This window comes from Megascapheus bottae, chromosome 8 (assembly GCF_031878675.1).
Source record: "Megascapheus bottae isolate mThoBot1 chromosome 8, mThoBot2.hap1, whole genome shotgun sequence".
Lineage (NCBI taxonomy): Eukaryota > Metazoa > Chordata > Mammalia > Rodentia > Geomyidae > Megascapheus > Megascapheus bottae.
Window position 1 is genome coordinate 23,577,254 of NC_143516.1, and position 20,782 is coordinate 23,598,035.

General features: G+C 40.1%; 1 protein-coding gene across 14 annotated transcripts in view; it reads left to right on the forward strand.

Moving 5' to 3' along the window:
* The first annotated feature begins 372 nt into the window (after positions 1–372).
* Epb41l2 (erythrocyte membrane protein band 4.1 like 2) overlaps positions 373–20,782 on the forward strand; it is a 163,571-nt gene continuing 143,161 nt past the window's right edge. For 7 of the 14 annotated variants that reach the window (XM_090338123.1, XM_090338124.1, XM_090338130.1 and 4 more), the window contains exon 1: positions 374–490. The gene's annotated coding sequence lies outside the window, so the exon portion shown is untranslated. Of the gene's footprint in view, positions 491–20,782 lie in introns of all 14 variants that reach the window. The other 7 variants (XM_090338136.1, XM_090338122.1, XM_090338128.1 and 4 more) reach the window with 3 other exon arrangements.

A 20,782-nucleotide genomic window follows, 5' to 3' on the forward strand; every position in this document is an offset into this window, starting at 1 on the left:
TTACAAGTTGGAGGGCATTTAAGGTCAGGATTCTCAGTGGAGAAATCCTCGCACACTCGCCTTAGCTGTCATTACCTCGAGCCGCGTCCCCGCTGCCTGGTACCGGTGACAGAACTGTGCCAATCCCGCGGGAAGGCCCTGCTCCCCAGACCCCCCCTCCCCAACACCGTTCATCCCCCTTGCCAGTCACCTCTCAGCTCCCCACCTCCGCAGGCCCGGGCTCGCGTGGGGGCGTGGCCTGGGCGCCGGGGGGCGTGGCCTGCCTGCGGGGGTTTCCGCGCCCGGGGCGCGCCGGGAGGGGGCGCAGGCGGAGCTTCCGCCGCGAGGGGGCGGGGCCGGCGTGCCGAGCGCTCTGACGGCCCCAGCCAGGGAATTTCAATTTGAAACCCAGCGGAGGGCGGAGGCAGGCGCCGGCGGTGGCGGCGAGGACGGTCGCGGCCCGGGTCCTGGGGCAGAGCGGGCGAGCGAGCTCCTGAGGGGCGGCGTCGGGGTAAGGAGGAGCGCGGGGGCTGCGGACTGGCGGGCTCGGGGCGCGGCCGGTCTTGTCCGGTCTGGTCTGTGGAGCTGCAGGGAGGTGGGGGGTCGGCCCGGATTCCCTCCCCACCCCCAGTCTCCCGGCTGCAGCCCGGCTGACCCCCCGGCAGGAAGCGGCGGCGGGACGGGCTCCGCGGAGGGGGAGGGTGTGGGATTCTCCTCAGCTCCCCGTCCTCCTCCTCCCCGTCCTCCTCCAGTGCACCCCGATCTCCGGCGCGGGGTCCCGGGGTGTGTGTGTGTGTGCGCGCGCGCGTGTGTATGTGTGTGCTGCGTGGCTCCCGGCCAAATCTCTGCTCGGTTGCGGTCCTCCTGCCCGCGCCGCCTCGCTTTCCCTGCAGAGCGTGGGTGCGGGGTGAGGATCGCGCCGTCGTCCCCTCCGCGGGGCCAGGGGCTCGGGTCACGCGTCAGGGCCCCGCGGGGGAGCTGGGGAGGAAGGGCGGGGGAGGGAGGAAGGAACCCGGCCGGGTCCTCGTGGGCGCGGGTCTGGTGGGAGGGTGGCTTGCGGCGGGGAGACGCGGGCCGGCGGCGCGTGGGCATTGCGGGGGCCGGGCGGGCGGGCGGGCGGCGGCCTCGCGAGTGGCGCAGGTCGGCGGGCGGAGGCGCCGGCGGCCCCGACGTCCGCGCGGTCGCCGTGCGCACGCCCGGTCCCCTTACCCTGTCTGTCACCATGCCGTCGCCCCCAGCCGAGTCACCACTGAGGGCTGCCGCTCTCCTCCCGAGAAGGGAAGCTGGGGGGAGGAGGGGTTTCGGAACAGTTTTAGGGGAGGGGGCGGGGGAGGGAATAACGGGGTCCCCGGGGCTGGGAATTGGCATCTCGGGAAGGGGGGAGTCTCCATCCTCATCCAGGGACGTCGGCCCTGGGCAGCGGGGACATTTGCGATAGTCATTACGCTTCTCTAGATGTCAACCTCTGGTGAGGCCAAGTTTTTTTTTGGGTGGCGTTAGAAGAGCTCTCTCTTACACTGTTATTATTTTGGGGAGGGGTCTCGTTTTGGAGCCTTTGCTACAGACTCGGGGGGAGGGGGTTATGCCTTTCTTTAAAATTTCCTGTAATCCTAACAGCTGCTCCAGAGCCCAAGGTGGGTGAGTGAAAATGGAATTTAGAGGAAATGTAGTTTCTATTTTTTCTGAATCATGCCTTCCCTCAGTTTCTTGAACTTGTTAGTGTGAAGTGTCACGTGTGTCCTGGGGTGTCTTGTTCCTCATGATACTTTTTTTTTTGTTTTTTGGTCTTAAAAAAATGAACTCACAGTTTTCATTTTCTGAGGTCTTTAAATTTTTTTTTGTTTTTGTTTTCCTCCTGTTCTTGCGTCGAATACATTATTTCTGCATTCTCTTTCCATGAATAGTTCTGATAGTGAGCATTTTCATCAGTGTGCTGTCACTTTCCCCTTTGAATGTTTCCCCCTTGAGGGAAACTTAAGTCAAGTTTCTTGGCTGTGGAGGATGGAGTTTGGAGTGCTGAATCCTTGTAAGGATTTTGCTGGAGAAGAATGGTGCTTAATGATCTTGAATTTCCACTTGCAGGCGCTTGATGTGAGAAATCACGGGTTGCTGTTGCTACCACTTAGGGGCTGCATTGCAGTGCTGCCTTGAAATGTGATAAAGGCCAACCGAGTCCATCCATCAGGTTGCTAATCTAACACAGCATGTAAAGAGCCATGCCACATCACCACCCAGAGCTGTCATGGTCATTGCTGCCATCCAATTTGAGAACTACCATCAAACCATCTAGTTTGTTATTGGAGAACTGTACAAGTGGTAATGGGATAGAAGAATGGGGTAGACTTAGGGCTCATTTAATACTGTCCTGTCCTTCTCACTTCTTGGGCAGAATTCCCACTGAAGTCAGTGGTGGTCTTGTGTGCAGTCTGCTGAGAACAAGAGGCTGCTCTCTAAGAGTAATAATGGGCGACAGTTTTTTTCCTTTAAAGCATTCCTTTTTATGAAGACTTGTACATCACCATTTTTTGGTCTCTTATATCTGGCAGAAGTACTGAGATAGTATTTGCAGTGACTTTCCAGAAAAACGTGTGGATGAATCGAGTCACTAAACCTCAAACTTTAAAATCTAAATTGGATGGCACTTATACAAAAAGGTAAAAAATGATAAACTATTAAACATTTTAAATCATGATTTTACCTGAGTTTCAATAAAATATCTACTATTTTATGTAAAATACCAAACTGCTGTGGAATGTTCTGCAGCAATTATATATGCATATTTAAATTCTGGTTATTTATTTATTTACATTTTACAACAGGGTCTTGTCATATTGCTCAGGCTGGCCTGGTAACTCACTGTGTGTAGCCCAAGCTGGCCTCAAATTCTTGACTCTCCTGTCTCAGCCGCCTGCCTGCTGGGATTACCTGATAGTATGTACATTATCCTGCCATCGTTAAACTCTGAAATTTAAGTCGAAGTGAAAAGAAGAAAATTGGAGAAGTAGTAGAGGAATCTGAAGGGAGGCCCTAAATTTATTACAAGTAGAATCCTGGGAAACTCAGAAGCTCCACTCTATTTTGAAACAGCTTAAGTGCAGTTTGATCATGAACATCACACTTGACTACCAGGACCTGTCATTAGATTTGCAAGAACTCCAAGCTTTGCAGCTTAGCTTAACTGTGGCTTACCCTGCCCAAATTACCAGTTCCAAAGAATTGAGTTTAGAAAACCTAACCAGTGACCAGAATGTAAAAACAGAGATTTAAAAATCAGAACCATGTCCACGTGTACTGCCCAACCACTTGCTTTCAACTAAAAATACTTGTAAAGATGACAAAGTAGTCCTCAACCAAAATATTTATTGGTGAAATTTCTCTGTAATTAGTAATGTTGTATAGTTATGTTTAACATCAGGTTCTTCTCTGAATCACTACTCTCATATTACTGTGGCTAGTGACCTACAAGGCTTGTGTCTTTGCCATTTTATTTTATTTTTTCATTTTATTTTTTAGTATTGAGGTAACGTATAGAGGGGTTACAGTTACATTCGTCCGATAGTGAGTGCATTACTTCTCACACACTGATACCCCTTAGGTTTTTTGTCCCCATTTCCTTCCCCCTCTTTGCCATTTTATTTAGGCATGCAGGGTTTATATTTTATATAGCAGCTATTTAGCTATTGGAGGTTGATATTTTCACCCCCATTGTTTCTCTTTTTACAGGAAAAACAGACATTTTTCTTTCTTTTTTATGACTGAGAGAATGAGTTTAAAAGTTTTGTATGGACTTTTTGAAAAATAAGAATTACTAGCTCTTTAAAAAAAGCAATAAAAGTTTGTGATATCAGTACCACTAAGTCATATTTTTCATTTCTGAATTCTGTATTGTATACTTGGAGAAAACAAAGGAAATGTGCCTATCTTCTCCACCCACCTTTATTTAGAAACAGTTTCAGTGGCCTTGGTTTTTGTTTTTTTTTTTCAGATTCAGAATCACAGTACCTAACTACTAGGTACCCTTAAACAGATTTAAAAGCCTCAAGTAAATGTTTATGCTGGCTTCAGTAGTTAGCAAATGCAGGCCAAACCCTAATTTACTGCTCTTTTATAGACTCTTAGAATCTCGGGGCTGAACTGTTTAGTAGGCAGCAAATCTACTCTTAGCCCTTGCCCTCTTTCCCTGAACACACAAACATTTGCAGCCTTTTCAGAAGACCTGTGTAAATAGGAGATTGTGTGTAATTTCCCCACATACTGTAGACAGAACATCCTTTGGGAATGCCGTGTTTTGGCATAAATCAGTAACTTGATATTCCTAAGATTTCTATCATTCCTCTGTCTACACAGTGTCTCGACTAAAATCTACAGTGGAATCAGTGCATGTTATCATTAGTTGTGGGTAGTGGCCTCTTTGGTAGCTGTTAACAGTATGTTTTGTTTTTGGTCTGTTGTGGGGCTTGAACTCAGCTTAGGCACTGTCCCGGAGCTCTTCACTTCAATGCTACCGCCCTACTCCTTGAGCCGCAGTGCCACTTCTGGTTTTCTGGTGGGTAATTAAAAAGTCTGATGGACTTTTGTGCCCATGCCTGGGCTAGCTTTGAGCCTTAATCTTCAGATCTCAGCCTCCTGAGAAGCTAGGATCACAGTTATGAGCTACTGTGCCTGGCTAATAGTATAGTTTTTAGAAGTTATTCCAAAGTCAGAAAGGAAAAGAAACTATATTATCTAGAATTTTTTGTGAGTTTTTTCATAAACAGTGTATTTCATATAAAGGAGAAGGGATTCATTATATATATTTGCTAGTGAGTACTTCAATGTTATACTTAATAAATATCTGAAGAATTCACTGAACCTTTATTGAGACCTTTTTAGTAAAGATGATTGGATTTGGTGACAGTTTTTGTGGAAGTATGGATATAAAGGGTTTTGTTTTAAATCCACTTTTTTTAAAAGACAGTTTAAAAAAAAATTCTCCCTTTTGTTTTGTGGTTGGGTTGGCATCTATGTAGGATTCTTCCCCCTTTTCTCTCTCCTTCCCCCACCTCCCGATCCGTGGGCCTGGGCACTATCCTTGAGCTCCTTTTTGCTTAAGGCTAATGCTCTACCACTTGAACCACAGTGCTCCCTTTGACTTTTTCTGTGATTAGTTGGAAATAGGAGTCTCACAGATCTTCCTGCAGGAGCTGGCTTTGAACCACAGTCCTCAGATCTCAGCCTCGTGTGTAGGATTCTTACACATGTACTTTTTGTCTCAAAGGGTAAATAAATAATTACACATTATTTTTCCTGGTTTGAAAAATAGCATTCAGGTTAATATAAATCTCAGGTTTTTCTCCAGATTTTCTTATTTTAATATCTCTTACCTCTTGATATTATGATATCTGTCATATGGCTTGTCATCGTCTACATACTGCTTCTGATTTTTTTAGATAGAAATTGAGTTAATTTTGTATTCCTAGTTACTATATACATATATATATATATATATATATATATTTTTTTTTTTTTTTTTTTTTTTTTGCCAGTCCTGGGGTTTGAACTCAGGGCTTGGGCACTGTCTTTGGGCACTTTTTGCTCAAGGCTAACATTCTGGCACTTGAGCCACAGTGCCACTTCTGGCTTTTTTTTTATTAAAAGATTTTAATAACACTGATTTTTTTTACATTATATTTCAAATGTCAAGTTTAACAAATAAGTATTCAAGAATGGAATCTCTATATGCACATAAATTTAAGAACAAAATTAAAATTAAGCCTAGTTAGTATGTCATAGATACATATTGATCTATATATCAGTATGTCTGTAGAATATATATCCCATCATATATTTATATGTCTATATAGTTATAGCTCCAACTTCATGTCAGTGACCTTGAGTAACCAAGTATTGAGTCATCGCTCTTATACTGTTTGGATCTAATATCCATATATCAAAGAGACCATGGGCCTTTTGTTCTTTGGTGTTGGCTTATCTCACTCAACATGATTTGCTCTGCTTTCATCCACTTTCCAGCAAATGCCATTATTTTATCTTGTCTGTTGGCTATGTAGAATTCCATTGTATATGTTCCACATTTTTTGTATCCATTCATCTGTAGTTGGGCATTTGGGGTTGTTTCTATTGCTTGGCTGTTGTGAATAGTGCAGAGATGAACATGACTGCAGGTGTTTTACCATATCCTGGGTTATGGGCAGATGCCTAGGAGTATTGTGTACTCTTCTTTTCTTTTTTTTTTTTTTTTTATTTTTTCCAGTCCAGGGGGCTTGAACTTAGAGTCTGGGCACTGTCCTTGGACACATTTTTGCTCAAGGCTAGTGCTCTGTCACTTGAGCTACAACGCCACTTCTGGCTTTTTTTCTGTATATATGGTACTGAGGATCATCAAACTCAGGGCTTTGTACATGCTATGTGAGCACTCTACCACTAGGCTATGCTCCCGGCCCTCTTAATTACTTTTTTTTTTTTTTTTTTTTGTGCATCCTGGATCTTGAACTCGGCCTGGGCGCGCTCCCTGAGCTCTTCATCTCAAGGCTACTGCCCTTTCTTGATATCTAAAAGTTTTGAATTTATATAGGTAAGCTATTTAATTGGTGCCATACTGAGGCTTGAATTCATTGCCTTGGTACTGTCCCCTAGCTTTTTTACTCAAGGCTACCACTTGAACCACAGGTTGATATCTAGCTTTTTTGCTGGTTAATTGGAATCTCATGGACTTTCTTCTTGCCCAGGCTGACTGAATCATAATGCTCAGATCTCAACCTCCTTAGTAGTTGGCTTGAAATTTTGCATATATAACTTAATCTAGTGTTATCCGAATGGCTTAGGTTAAGAACTAGAAAGCATGAAAGGGATTTCTATGTCCTTTGGTTCCTGTTTATCTGTAGGACCTTATTATTTATGTCAGGTCAGGTAGGTAAACTAAACCTACATTTTGAGGTTTTCTCTTGAGTTGCTTTGATATAGCCTGGCAGTCAGTGAGAATGTCCTGAAAGAATTTTCAAATACTTCATCACCCTTCAGTTTGCCTTTCTTGAGGATAATCATAGTTTAGAAAACTAGTCACACAGGTCTGATTATCAGCTATCTAGTCTAGTCGCTTTTTCTAAGCCCCGAGCTCAGGTTCACAAAACTTTTTTTTTTCTTCTTTTTTTGTGGGTCTTGGGGCTTGAATTCTGGGTCTGGGTGCTGTCCCTGAGCTCTTTAGCTCAAGGTTACTGCCCTACCCCTGGGTCTGGGCATTGGCACCTAGCTCTTCAGTTCAAGGCTACTACCCTATCCCTGAGTCACAGCCCCACTTCCCTTTTTCTAGATTAATTGAAGATAAGAGTCTTTCCTTCAGTGTCTAGCTGGAGCTGGCTTTGAACTGTGCAATCCTCAGTCTCAGCCTCTTGAATAGCTAGGATTACAGGCGTGAGCCACCACACCCTGTGGTTTATGAAACTTATGATAAGCTTCAGAGCTGGACCAAGCATTATAACTATAGGGCTGGGGGCTGGGGGTTTGGCCTAGTGATAGAGTGCTTGTCTAGCATGCACGAAGACCCAGGTTTGAATCCTCAGAACCACATACATGGAATAAAGTCAGAAGTGGTGCTGTGGCTCAAGTGGCAGAGCTCTAGCCTTGAGAAGACTCTAGGGCAGTGCTCAGGCCCTGAGCCCAAGCCCAGGACTGGTAAAACAAAACAAAAAACAATAGAGCTTTACATCTATTCTTTAGTTTCCTACATTCCTTTTTTTTTTTTTTTTTAACCCAGTTCTGGGGCTTGCACTCAAGGCCTTGGGCATTGTCCTTGAATACTTTCTTTTACTCGAGGCCTGCCATTTGAGTTACAGTGCCATTTCTGGCTTTTTCTTAGTAGATGGTACCAAGGAATTAAATCCAGGGCTTTGTGAGTGCTAGTCAAGCACTCTCACCACTGCCATATATTCCTGATCCTAGTTTACTACATTCTGCCAACATAATATTAACATGTAGTTTATCTGTAATAATTCTTTGGTTCTTTCCCCTTTGATCTAGAGACTTTTTTTTATTTTAAAGCTTTTATTAATTTAACTAGTGGTCAGAAGAGCCTTGGAGATAATTTAATTTGAGCGTGGGACTAGTAGGGGAGGTATTGCTCTTAGAGTGGGCCCCAGGGAATCCTAAACTGCCTGAGACTGTAAGTCAAGTGGCGTATTTTTGGGCAGTGTGGAAGAGAAAGTGAGAACTTGAGATATTTTGGGATGGAGGAGTAGGAGGAAATGAATATGAGATGAATTTGGGAAATAAAAAATGGAACTGTTTTAAGAGGTATTCTTGAATTTCTACTTTTTTTTTTGGTTGATGTTATTTTAGTATACGTTCCTGATTTCCCTCACCACCTTATTGTGCTTATTTCCATTCAGTTGAAATCTTTTTTTTTTTTTTTTGAACCCCTTTACCCATTTATAGAGGATAAACTAAATTCAGGCATAATCTTGGTCATTTGTGTTGTTACCTATGAACTTAATGAAGTTTTTTTTAAAATTTCTGTGGGTGGTACTGGGATCTGAACTTAGGGCATTAAGCTTGTTAGGTTAATGTTCAGTCTCTTGAGTCATGCCTCCAGCACTACTTTTGCTGTTTATTTTGGAGATGGAGTCTAGGCTTTTTTTTTTTAAATTTATTTTTATTTATTTTTTTTATTGCTTGAGCTTGTTTTGAAAGATTATTCTCCAGTGTTATCCGCCTCCTGAGTAGATAGGATTATAGTCTTGAGACACTGGCACCCAACAATTATATGTTTATGTTTTCTCATAAATTTTTTTTCATGAAAATGTTGATTGTAGAGGATAAATAACAAGCCCATGTTATTTGGTGCTGGTTAAGTTGCCCAGTGATTGTGGGCAAAGTATTTATCACAACTTCTGTCCTTTAATACAGTGTTCAACATCCTACCAGTTTCAGAGTTATATGCAGATTAAATGACCTAATGCTTATGAAATACTTCACATAGTGCCTAGCATCTGTGAAAATTGTTAGGTTTAGAAAAGACCTAATGAATTGCTTGTGACTATGTAGTAAACAGGTTTTTGCATGCAGTGGTTGAGAATAATTATCCCGTGTGGAAGTATAGTTTTCATATGAGTGACATTTCCTATGGCAAGTTAAAACTACTTTTGAATAGTATCTTCAGAATTTTTGAACTTTTTTAAACTCTGGGTCTGGGCACTCTCCCTGAGCTCTTCAGCTCAAGGCTATTGCCCTACCCCTTGAGCCAGAGAGACACTTCCAGAATTTTTGAACTTTAAGAGAAATCTTGATCTAACAAACTCTATCCATGTTTTTTGATAATGCACATATGGTACATATGCATATGGCGTGTGTATATGTATTTATATATGTTTATATGCTATGTATGTATATATGATATACAGATATATTTATATAAGGTAAAGATGTGATCTATTTTCAATAACACAGGGAAAATGTAATTTTTTGGTGTTACTAGAGATGATTGCATGTGTATATATGTGTAAGATGCCATATTACAAGCTTCCTTTCTGTATAACTATAATAAGCTTGCTGAACCAGTTATAAAATGAGTTGAATTGTTATTGATATTTAAACTTTTATAATACTGAAAATGTTAATTAAAATGTAACCTTTATAAATTCAGTGTTACCTTTTGTATACCAACAGACATTAGCTAGGATTACAGGTATGAGCCACAGGCCTCTGGTTTGGCACCTTCTTTAGTAAATGTCAGTTGAAAGATGCAAAAAAGCATAGAACTTTAGGATCTTCAAGTAGATTCTCCTGATAGCCCTGCTTTCCTACCTCTTCAGCCAGCAGTCATGTCCTGTTTCTCTTTCCTTTTGTAAAGAATAACTTTTGGATTGCCATCAGATTCATGGTTTATGGAACCTATTCGTCAATGCCCTAGGCCCTCAGTGATATCTGGAAGGAAAGTCTTTTTGACTTTCTGTTAAATTGTGAGTTACTGTTTTTAAACAGATTGCTTAGTTCTCTGAACCCTAATGTTATATTCCCTCAGCTTATAATTGTTCCCTATTTACTTCATATTTACCTACTTAAAGATTTTATTCATGTCATCATTTAGTCTTCCATTACATATCAGTCAATTCAGAATGAGAAACTGAATTTTGTTTGGAGTGTTAGGAGTTAGCTTTGGGAGAACACTGGTTTAATTAGCTCTGGGTTGGTCTTCTAAAGAAGATAAGGAAAGTGGGACCTACAGAACAAATAGTGCTGATTTACCTATTATTGAAAAAGAACAGGAGTTATGTGCGTGATAAGGGATAAAAAGTAATACATGTACTTACTAAAATGCACATAAAACAATAGGTAACTCTTGATAATGCATCTTGTGTCTCTGGACAGTGGACTTACCTGGTTATTTAGGTCATTTTGGTCATATTAAATGTCTGAAATCAAAAGAGAGTGATGATCAGAGTTTGCATTCCTAGACAGCACCTTTAGATGAATAAATCTTGGTTTCGTTAAGGTCTGCTTAATTTATTTATTTTTTTGCTGGTCCTGGGGCTTAAACTCAGGATCTCAGCACTGTTTCTGAGTCTTTTTATGCTCAAGACTAATTCTCTATCACTTGAGTCACAGTACCACTTCTGCTTTTTCTGAGTGGTTTGTCAGAGCCAAGAGTATCATGGACTTTCCTGCTCAGGTTTGAACCACAATCCTCAGATGTCAGCCTAACTTATACTTTTTTTTTTTTTTTTTTTGCCAGTCCTGGGCTTGAGCTCAGGGCCTGAGCACTGTCCTTGGACTTTCTCAAGGCTAGAGCTCTACCACTTGAGCCTCAGCACCACTTCTGGCTTTTTTTTTCTATATGTGGTACCGAGGAATCGAACCCGGGTCTTCATGCATGCTAGGCAAGCACTTTAACCACTAGGCCAAACTCCCGGCCCCTAACTTATACTTTTGAGAAGCGCATTCCATATTACTTGTATCAGGATTTTCCTTTCAGTTTACAGCAAATGAAAACTTTTATAAGTATAATTGGAATACCATCATTACACTTAAATTTCTTAACATTATTAGATGTCTAGCTGTCAGTGTTTAAGTGTTTTTATTTTTTCTTTGAGTTTTTTGATTGGGTGATATTATGTTTGGCTGGGTGTCTTATGTTTAATAAAGGCTGGCGTTGAACGTGATGATATTCCTGTTTCAGCCTCCTGTGTCTGAGATTATAGGAGTTGGACAGCATGCCTGTCTGTTTTTGAAAAGTTTCTTTTTTTAAATTAATTATTTATTTTTGCCAGTCCCGGGGCATGAACTCAGGGCCTGGGCACTGTCCTTGGGCTTTCTCAAGGCAAGCACTCTACTACTTGAGTTACAGCATCACTTTTGGCTTTTTCTATGTATGTGCTACTAATGAATCAAACCCAGGGCTTTGTGCATTTTAGGCAAACACTACCACTAGCCTGTGCTCCTGGCCCCTGAAAAGCTTTCTTTGTATTCTTTTTTCATATAATGTGCTAGTATGATTTTTAAAATTTATTTAAAGAATTTATTAACATTGATTTTTACATCATATTTCAAATGACATGTTTAACAAACAAGTATTCAAGAAGGGAATCTCCATATACAATCACTGGCCAGTATGATTTTTCAATGTTAAAAAAATATGTGACAGCATGAAATGCATAAAAGTAAAATGTGATTTTTGATCCTCTACCAGTTTTTTTTCATGTGTTTTTATGTTGTTTTGCTAAATTTATAGTTCAGGGAGCATTTCCTATGGGACCTATAAATAATTTAGAAAGTCAGGTAACACTTCAGAAATTATAAGGAGTACCAGCAGACTAATATCTTAAACTTTAATGATAGTTTTCTAGTATCCAAAGATGAGTGCATCAGTGATTTATTTATTTTCTAATTTTCTGGCATTTTTTCTCTCTCTCTCTCTCTCTTTCGTTTTTTTTTTTTTTTTTTTTTTTTTTTGTCCGTCATGGGGCTTGACTTCTGGGCTTGGGTGCTGCCCTTGAGCTCTTCAGCTCAAGACTACTGTCCTACCCCTTGAACCATAGCATCGCTTCTTGTTTCATGATTTTCAAAGCTATCTAAACCTATGCCCCCAGAAACTGAAATGACAAAATATTTTTATGCTTTGTTATTGGCTGAAAGCTTACATCTGGGCCAGAGTTTGGTTTAGTAGTAAAGTGCTTAGACCTAGGTTTGATTCCTTGGTACCCCATACATAGGAAAAAGCCAGAAGTGGTGCTGTAGGTCAAGTGGTAGATCTCTAGCCTTGAGAAAGCCCAAGGACAGTACTCAGGCCCTGAGTTTAAGTCCCAGGACTGGCCCTTCGCCCTCCCCCCGCTCCAAAAAAAAAAAAAAAAAGCTTAGTTGGAACATACTGGAGACCAAAAGTTTAGTTTCATGAACATTACTTATTAACCCAGGGCTTCCTTTGTCCTTAGCTTTGTGAAGATATTACTGTGAATATATAATTGTTTAAATGATGTTTCTATGGATGGATTAGTATGGAAAAGCCTACCCTACTACCTTGCTGATGTCTGTACCTAAAGTATAAAGTTTTCAGGGCTTCTCCAATAATCAGCTTATTTCATGTAGTCTTCCACCAAAACAGCACTCAGGTTTCAGCTTCCTCTGCTCTGCTAAGTTAATTATTTTGTACATCTGTTTTCCATTTTCTGAAATTCTTATGGTATATCTTTGGCTTAACCCTCTCCTGTTGTTGTTTTCTTTTTTGTAGATTCACATTTTTTTGCTTTTTTAATTTCCTTATTGTCATTGTTATATATATTTTGAAATAGACATTAACTCAAGTTCAATCCACTGCATTTACAGTTTTATATATTGATAATACATAAAATTCAAGCTGGATGCTGCTACAGGCTTTTGCCTATAATCCTAGCTATGTAGGAGGCTGAGATCTGACACATTTAATTTGAAGCCAGCCCCAGCAAGAAAGTCTGCCAGACTCTTTATCTGCAATTTATCACTGAAAAGCCAGAAGTGGAGCTGTGGCTCAAGAAGTAGAGTGCTAGCCTTGAGCAAAACAGTGTTCAGGACTTGAGTTCAGGCTCTAGGACTGATATGTATGTGCATACACACAAAACCAAACAAAAACACAAAATTCAGCCAGTGCTTGTGGTTCATGCCTATAATCCTAATTACTTAGGAGGTTGAGAACTGGGGATTGAGGTTCAAAGTCAGTTGGGCCAGAAGATCTATGAGACTTGCATCTCCAGTTAACTAGTCAAAAAAAGCTGGAAGTAGAGCTATGGTTCAAGTGGTATAATGCTAAGTAAGGGTCAGTGTGACCCTGCTCATGTCCTAAGACTGGCACCAAAAAACCCCCCAAAAAACCAAAAAACCCACAAGATTACTGTGGTATTTAACATTTGGTAAGGGTTGTTGCAGTAATGAAATTGTACTTTTTTCCCTCATGTCGTTTGCTGAGTTCACTTAGATTAACAAGCCAACAAAACAAAACAAAACAGGCAATTGATCAGTATTTAGGTAGATGGGAATGGATAATTGATGTCATTGAAGAAGATAGTTTCCTTGAAATAGTCTGTATTACAGTTTTTCCTATGATGATTAACAGTATAAAAAATTACACACTTGGTACATTTAAAAATACAGTGAAACAAGGTTTGGTAGTCTTATTTTAGAGTTTGCATAATGTCTTGTTACTGAGTATCTTACCTTGTCTGTCTTTAAAGTGACATAGGGTTTCCATATGTAAAACTGGATGTTCTTTAAATATAATTTTGGCATCCTTCAGCCTTTGAATTTATATAAGTTCTGATAAACAGTTTGAGAGAAAATTTTCATTACTAGATAAAGTATAAATTAGGAATAGGAATTATGCTATTCCTAATTTATACTTTGAGCTGAAGAGCTCAGAAACAGGGTGCAGGTGGAGTTCAAGCCCCATAACTGACAAAACAAACAAACAAAACAATCAGCAATAAAAAAAAAGACATTGGCTAGTTTCAATGTGGTTTCTGTAATCTTTGTGCTTTTATTTTCTTAACAGTACAGAATGGGATAGACTTCTGTTTTCTTCCCTTTTAAAATGCTTTTTATTTGTATACGTAAAACAATTTATTTTAGGTTTGACTAATAAGACATACAAGTCAGGTAGAGGTTAACTGTACCTGAAGTCATTCAGCAGTTTAATAAAGGAGCCGCATGCACAGCAAGACTCCTTGTAGCCACAGTTGCAAAGTGCTGTTTGGCTGTTAATGGAGGAGAAATTGAAATTTTCTTGGAGAACTTGGGAAGCCTGCCAAGTTATGTAGCTAAAGGGATGTCCTGTATCTTTTATATATTTGCATCTTGAGACCTGATGGTAGGTTGAGCTAAGTCTTCCAAAAATAGTTCAATGAGTATATGAACATTTTGAAATACTATTGAAAAAGCAAGGAAGTGGTATTCCTGTGGGATTCTTGGGAAATGATGCCAAATGCTTTCACAAGTATTTGAAAAGCAAATGTGGCAGTGGTTATACGCTAGACAGTGAATGGCTCATAGTCAGCCTTGATTTTTGGAGCCCATTTTCAGTATGATAATCTTTTACTTTCCCCCTGTACTCTCTACTTAATTGCATCTAGACTAGTTAAAAAATCGGAAAATAAACATCTTTCTCTTGAAACAAGTAAAAGGGATTTTTTTTTGGTCTGTTGTGGGACTTGAACACTGGGTCTGTGTGCTGTCCCTGAGCTTTCAGCTCAAGGCTACTGCCATACCCCTTGAGCCACGGCACCATTTCCGGTTTTCTGGTGGTTAATTGAAGAGTTTCAAGGACTTTAGTGCCCGGGCTGGCTTTGAACCTGGATCCTAAGATCTCAGCCTCTTGGGTAGCTAGGATTCAGGTGTGAGCCACCACGCTGGCTCTAATAAACTAAATAAAAGTTGTGCATCAAAAGGTAACAGTATCAAGAAATGATTGTGTATTCTAAAAGGAAATTAAGAATTCAGTGTATTGTAATATTGTTTTTGGATCTTGGCAGTTAAAATCAGTATCAGTAAAGGCTGCATCTTAATTTTCTGTGACAAGATTCTTTTAAATTATTTACATAAAGGAATTTGAAAACACTCATCTTCCCTCCAGATTGCTCCACCTAAAGACAGGAAGAAAATAGGGTACATTGAAAATGCCCTGAAATGAAGTTATAGATTAGGGCTTCATATGCAGTGCAGATGTGCTCTCTAAACTCTGAACTGTTTTGTTCAAGTCTGATGTTCTACTACTTGAGTCACATTTCCTCTTCAGACATTTTTCTGGTTGACTAAATAAGAGTCTCTCCTATTTGTCTGTCTAGGCTGGTCTTGAAACTTAGCCCTCAGCCTTTGGAGTAGCTAAGATTACCGATATGAGTAAATGATTTTTTTTTTTTTTGTAGTGACAACAGATGGTTTATTTATTGCGTTCAGCTGTCATTTATTTATTTATTTATTGGTCAGTTGTGAGGTTTGAACTCTGGGCCTGGGCTGTGTCCCTGAGCTCTTTAGCTCAAGGTTAGCATTCTACCACTTGAGCCACAGCACCACTCTGGTTTCTGGTGGTTAATGGAGATAAGAGTCACATGGACTTTTGGCTGGCTTTGAACTGTAAGCCTCAGATCTCAGCCTCCTGACTAGCTAGGATTACAGGCATGAGTCACGAGCACCAGTTTCATTTGTGTGTGTGCATGCGTGCATGTGTGTGTGCGCACGTGCGTGCATCATGGGGCTTGAACTTGGCCTGGACACTGTCTCTGAGCTCTTCAGGTCCAGGCTTCCACCCTACCCTTGATAAGCCCCACTTCCCATTTTCTGGAGGTTAATTGGAGATAAGAGTGGGGTGGGGGGGAGGGGGTGGGAGAGTCTCACGGACTTTGGTGCCTAGGCTGGCTTTGAACCTTGATCCTCAGATCTCAGCCTCATGAGTAGCTAGGATTACAGGCATGAGCCATGGCACCAGGCTAACATGTATAAGTTTTTCCTCTAGTACCTGTGTGTGTTTATGCTACATTTTCATTATTTCAGATTTCTTTTTTTCCATCCTTCCCACCCTTCCTCTTTCCCGTCCCTCTGCCTGTTGCGCAGTGTGGTTTAGTGGCAGGATGTTAGAACCATACCAGTTGCAACACTTTTTTACTTTTTTATTTTTTAATTAGACTGCAGAGTTATAAAATCAAAGCAGTTTGTGATATGTATGATTCTGTCTGGTAGTGTAGAGGAGAGGGGCATGCCTTAAACACTGATGGTTGTACTAGTTTAGAAATTATCTCAGCTAATTGTCACTTTATGGTTAAAGAGTCGTTTAATAGGCAGGATTTTTATGCTTGAGAAAATTTCATGTTGTAATTTGTGATTTTTAGTTATAATTATTCAATATAATTTCTTAGCAAAGACATGGGGAATTATAAAATATCGATAACATGCCATTTCTTGGATGCTTAGTATGGCAGACACTATTTTTCTTTTTTTTGCCATTTCTGGGGCTTGAACTCAGGGCCTGGGCACTGTCATTGGGCTTTTCTCAAGGCTAGAGCTCTACCACTTGAGCAACAGAACCATTTCTAGCTTTTTTCTATATATGTGGTGCCGAGGAATCGAACCCAGGTCTTCGTGCATGCTAGGCAAGCACTCTACCAGTAGGCCAAACTCCTGGTCGGGCAGACACTGTTCTATAAGCACTTTTTATGTATGTATTCATTATACAACACAGAACAAGTCTAGTAGATATAGTTGTTTTAGAAAACCTGTAAGAAAAAGCAAGACTGTAATTTTTTTGTTTTGTTTGTTTTTGTTTTTGTGGGTCATGGGGCTTGAACTCTGGGCCTGCTGCTGTCTCCGAGCTCTTCAGCTCAAGGCTACAACCCTAGCCCTTGAGCCACAGCCCCACTTCCCATTTTCTAGTTATTAACTGGAGCTAAGAGTCTGGAAGACTTTAGTGCGTGGGCTGGCTTTGAACTGAGATCCTCAGATCTCAGCTAGGATTACAGATGTGAGCCACCACACCTAGCTAAGACACTAAGTTTTAGTAACTTGGTCTCATTCAGTCAGCTAATGGCAGAGCTGGGGTTTGAGCCCAGTCTTTCTTGTTCTAAAACCTACAGTTACAACTACTGCCCTGTCTTTTCCCTAAGAATACAGCTTCTTCAGTGCTTGACTCTTGCCAGCATGAAGACCTGGGTTTGATTCCTTGGTACCACATACATAGAAAAAAGCTGGAAGTGGTGCTGTGGCTCAAATGGTAGAGCTCTAGCCTTGAGAAAGCCCAAGGACAGTGCCCAGGTCCTGAGTACAAGGCCCAGGACTGGCAAAAACAAAAAAACAAAAAAAAAAAAAGAGGAAAGGGAAAATAGAAGCATGTAGAGAATAAGTTGATACCCAGTAATGTTTTCTTTTTCCTCCACTTTTGTGAGGGTAGTAGTACAGTACTTGTACTTGCCAGACAGGCACTCTGCACTTAAGACACTCCCCCTCTCCCCACTTTGATTTTTCTTTTTTCTTTTTTTTCCATTTTGGAGATAGGATCTTGTGTTTATACTCAGGTTGGTCTGGACAGTGATCCCCTTATTCCTGTGTAGCTGTGACCACAGGTTCATGGCACCATGACTGGTGTATTGATTGAGATGGGGTTTCTCTAACTTCTTTGTCCAGCCACCCTTGAACTGTGATTTTCCCCTCCTGAGTAGCTGAGATTTTAGAAGTGACCCACTGTACTTGGCTTCTCCACCTTTTGAAATGGAGTGTTGAGTCCTTCTAGAACGTTGATGAGTCATAAAGGAGTCACTGAAGCCACTAGTTACAAGAACCAGTAGTAAATGGCTAAAATTTGTATCTCCAGTTGTGTACCTCTCACTGGCAGGTATATTATTGGAAAACTGGCCATTACAGGCCAGTACTTGTGTAGACTTTCACAGGAGTTTATCCTGAGTCTTTAACTGGAGTTTTAACAAAAAAGATACTTTTTTCTTTCTTTCTTTCTGGAAGGAATAAGGGGCATAAAGAAAGTTGCTTAGCCTCAAGTTCCAGTGTAGGTCTGAATATTACTTCATACTGTTGGGTAAGAGATGTGATGTTTTTCCTGTCTATTTTCTCTTAAGTGCTTTACATGCCCCAAAGTAAGGCCTAATTCATATGAGATGTGTGTGGTGACTCATTCATTTGTCTCTATGGCAAAAGTGATTTAAAAATGTCCTTCCTTAGTGGGAAAAATAGATGTTGTATTTTGGCAGAACATTTGATAATATTTTTTGTTATCTTTACAGCATCTTTGGGAAGATAACTGGGGGTAGGACTGTGGTGATTTTTGTTACTGAAGTTTTAACCTTGGTGTCTTAGCCAAAATAAGTTTACAGGTATCTTTTTAAAACATTGACATATATTTAAAAATTATTTTTAGATCCAGGCTATACTAGAGTGTGGACTGAGGACCTTCAGTTTGCTTCTACTTGAGCCATGCCTCTACCCCTAAAATTAAACTTTATTTTTAACTAATATTGAAAACAAAATTTGTACATATTTGTGGAGTATTGTTATATTTGACGTGTGTGTACATTGTGTAATATTTGACTTATATTTCTTCAAACATTTATCATTTCTTTATGGTCAGTGTATTCAGATTCCTTTCTTCAAGCTTTTTAGAAGCATTGATCATTTTATTATCACCAGTAGTCACCCTACTATGTAAACTGTACATTGGAATTTCTTACTTTTTTTTTTCCCCTTGTCATGGGCCTTGAACTTGGCATGGACATTTGTCCCTGAGCTCTTCAGCTCAAGGCTACCACCCTACCCTTGAGTCAAGCCCCACTTCCTGTTTTCTAAAGGTTAATTGGAGATAAGAGTCTCTTGAACTTACATGCCCCACGGCTGGCTTTGACCCTTGATCCTCAGATCTCAGCCTCCGGTGTAGCTAGGATTACAGACATGAACCATCTGGCCTGGCTGAATTTCTTACTCTTTCTTGTCTAACTTAGGATATCCTCACTGTCTTTCAGCCTTCTTTTCCTCAGCCTGTAATAACTATCATTTTACTCTGAACATCTATGAAATCATTTTTATGTCCTCATGTGAGTGGAGTCATGTCATACTTTCCATAATAGCTTATCTCTTATTTGTTTCATACATGTTATTAAAATGATAGGATTTTGTTCTTTTTTTTTTTTTAAGACTGAATAGTATTCTATGGGGGAACTTATATAATCACATTTTCTTTGTCTATCCGGTAGTGGAAATTTAGTTTGTATCCATTTCTTGGCTGATTTCTGAAACCTCATTTTATGGTTTCTCATTCATTAGCTCTAACACTATTTTTTCCATTTAGTTGTTACTGAATAGCTTAGCAGTTTACCTGTGGTGTCAGATTTTTGTCTTTACTAACAGCACCTTTATAATTTTTTTCCTATTTTGTCAGCTTCCTAGACCACAGATGAAAGAATTGTACATTTTGTAATAGCAGTGTTCTGGCAGAGTCCAGAGTTAAAGAGTGCATCCGCAAAGGAAATGAGGAGGAGTTTGCATCCTAACCTTTGCCTTTAAAATTCCAGATTATTACACATTATTCATGGAAGAGGTCAATGTTGCAGTGCTGAGATTAGTAAGAAGCTTCCATGTTTCCTGTAGAAAGCTTTATTTCCTCTGATTTGGGTTAACAGATGAGCTTGTTTCAAGAGTTGAAATGTATAACTGAATGAATAACTGAAGGAATGCGTTGTAATGGATTAACTCTATAATACTTATATTTCCAAAACCTCATTTTCAGACACATGGTGGTTTTGTAATGGTGTAGAGTTTAATGAATGTAGATAACATTCATTCCTTAGGCAATGTTCATTGGGTTTTCTTTTTCAGAGTAAGTATGGCTTATTTTGTCCTTGTGCTCACAATATCATGCCTTTTGTTAAGAATTAAATAGGCCTGCCAGCTTTTAAATGCTTGGAACACATACCAAATTTTGGGCAGCAATACAAATAGTACAGCTGCATCCCATATCATAAAAACAAAATGTGTGCTTTGAAAACTCTTTCTTCTTCAAGAATAGAAAGAAGTAGGGCATGGGACTGGGGGTTTGGCCTAGTGGTAGAGTTCTTTCCAAGCATCCATGAGGACTGGGGTTCAATTCCTCGGTACCACATACATAGCAAAGGCTGGAAATGGTGCTGTGACTCAAGTGGAAGAGCTCTAGCCTTGAGAAAGCCCAAGGACGGTACTCAGGCCCTGAATTCAAGCCCCGGGACTGGCAAAAGAAAGAAAGAAAGAAGTATGATAGAATTCTGAGTTTATTTTCCAATGAGTTGATTAGTAGGATATTTCACTTAGAAATAGTTCTTTTCATCCCTTTTAGTCTTGGTTGGTTTATAACTGTAAGATTGTTTTTGCAGCTGTCAAAAGTTTGTAATTAACTTTTAAAAGAACCATCACTTAATATGTGAAATTGTCTGAATTACAGAAACTGTACTATATTTCTTTTTTTTTCTTGTTAATAAGGTTATTTTGTGAATTTTCCAGATGGGGACAGTAACTTGAATAGTTTGATTCATTATTTCATTTGTGATATTAATGAATTGTGAATTAGCATGTTTTAAATTGTGCTGGATTTCTTTTTTTCCATATATTTTTTTATTGTAATTAATAGAAGGCTTACATTATATTCACCAAATGGATTGTTTCTTGTAAGATACCAAAGATGTTTTAGTTCAGCTCATACCTGTAATTCTAGCTACTCAGGAGGCTGAGATCTGAGGATCATCATGGTTCAAAGCCCATCTGGGCACTAAAGACTGTGAGACTCTTACCTCAAACTAACCACTAGAAAATTGGAAGTGGCCTT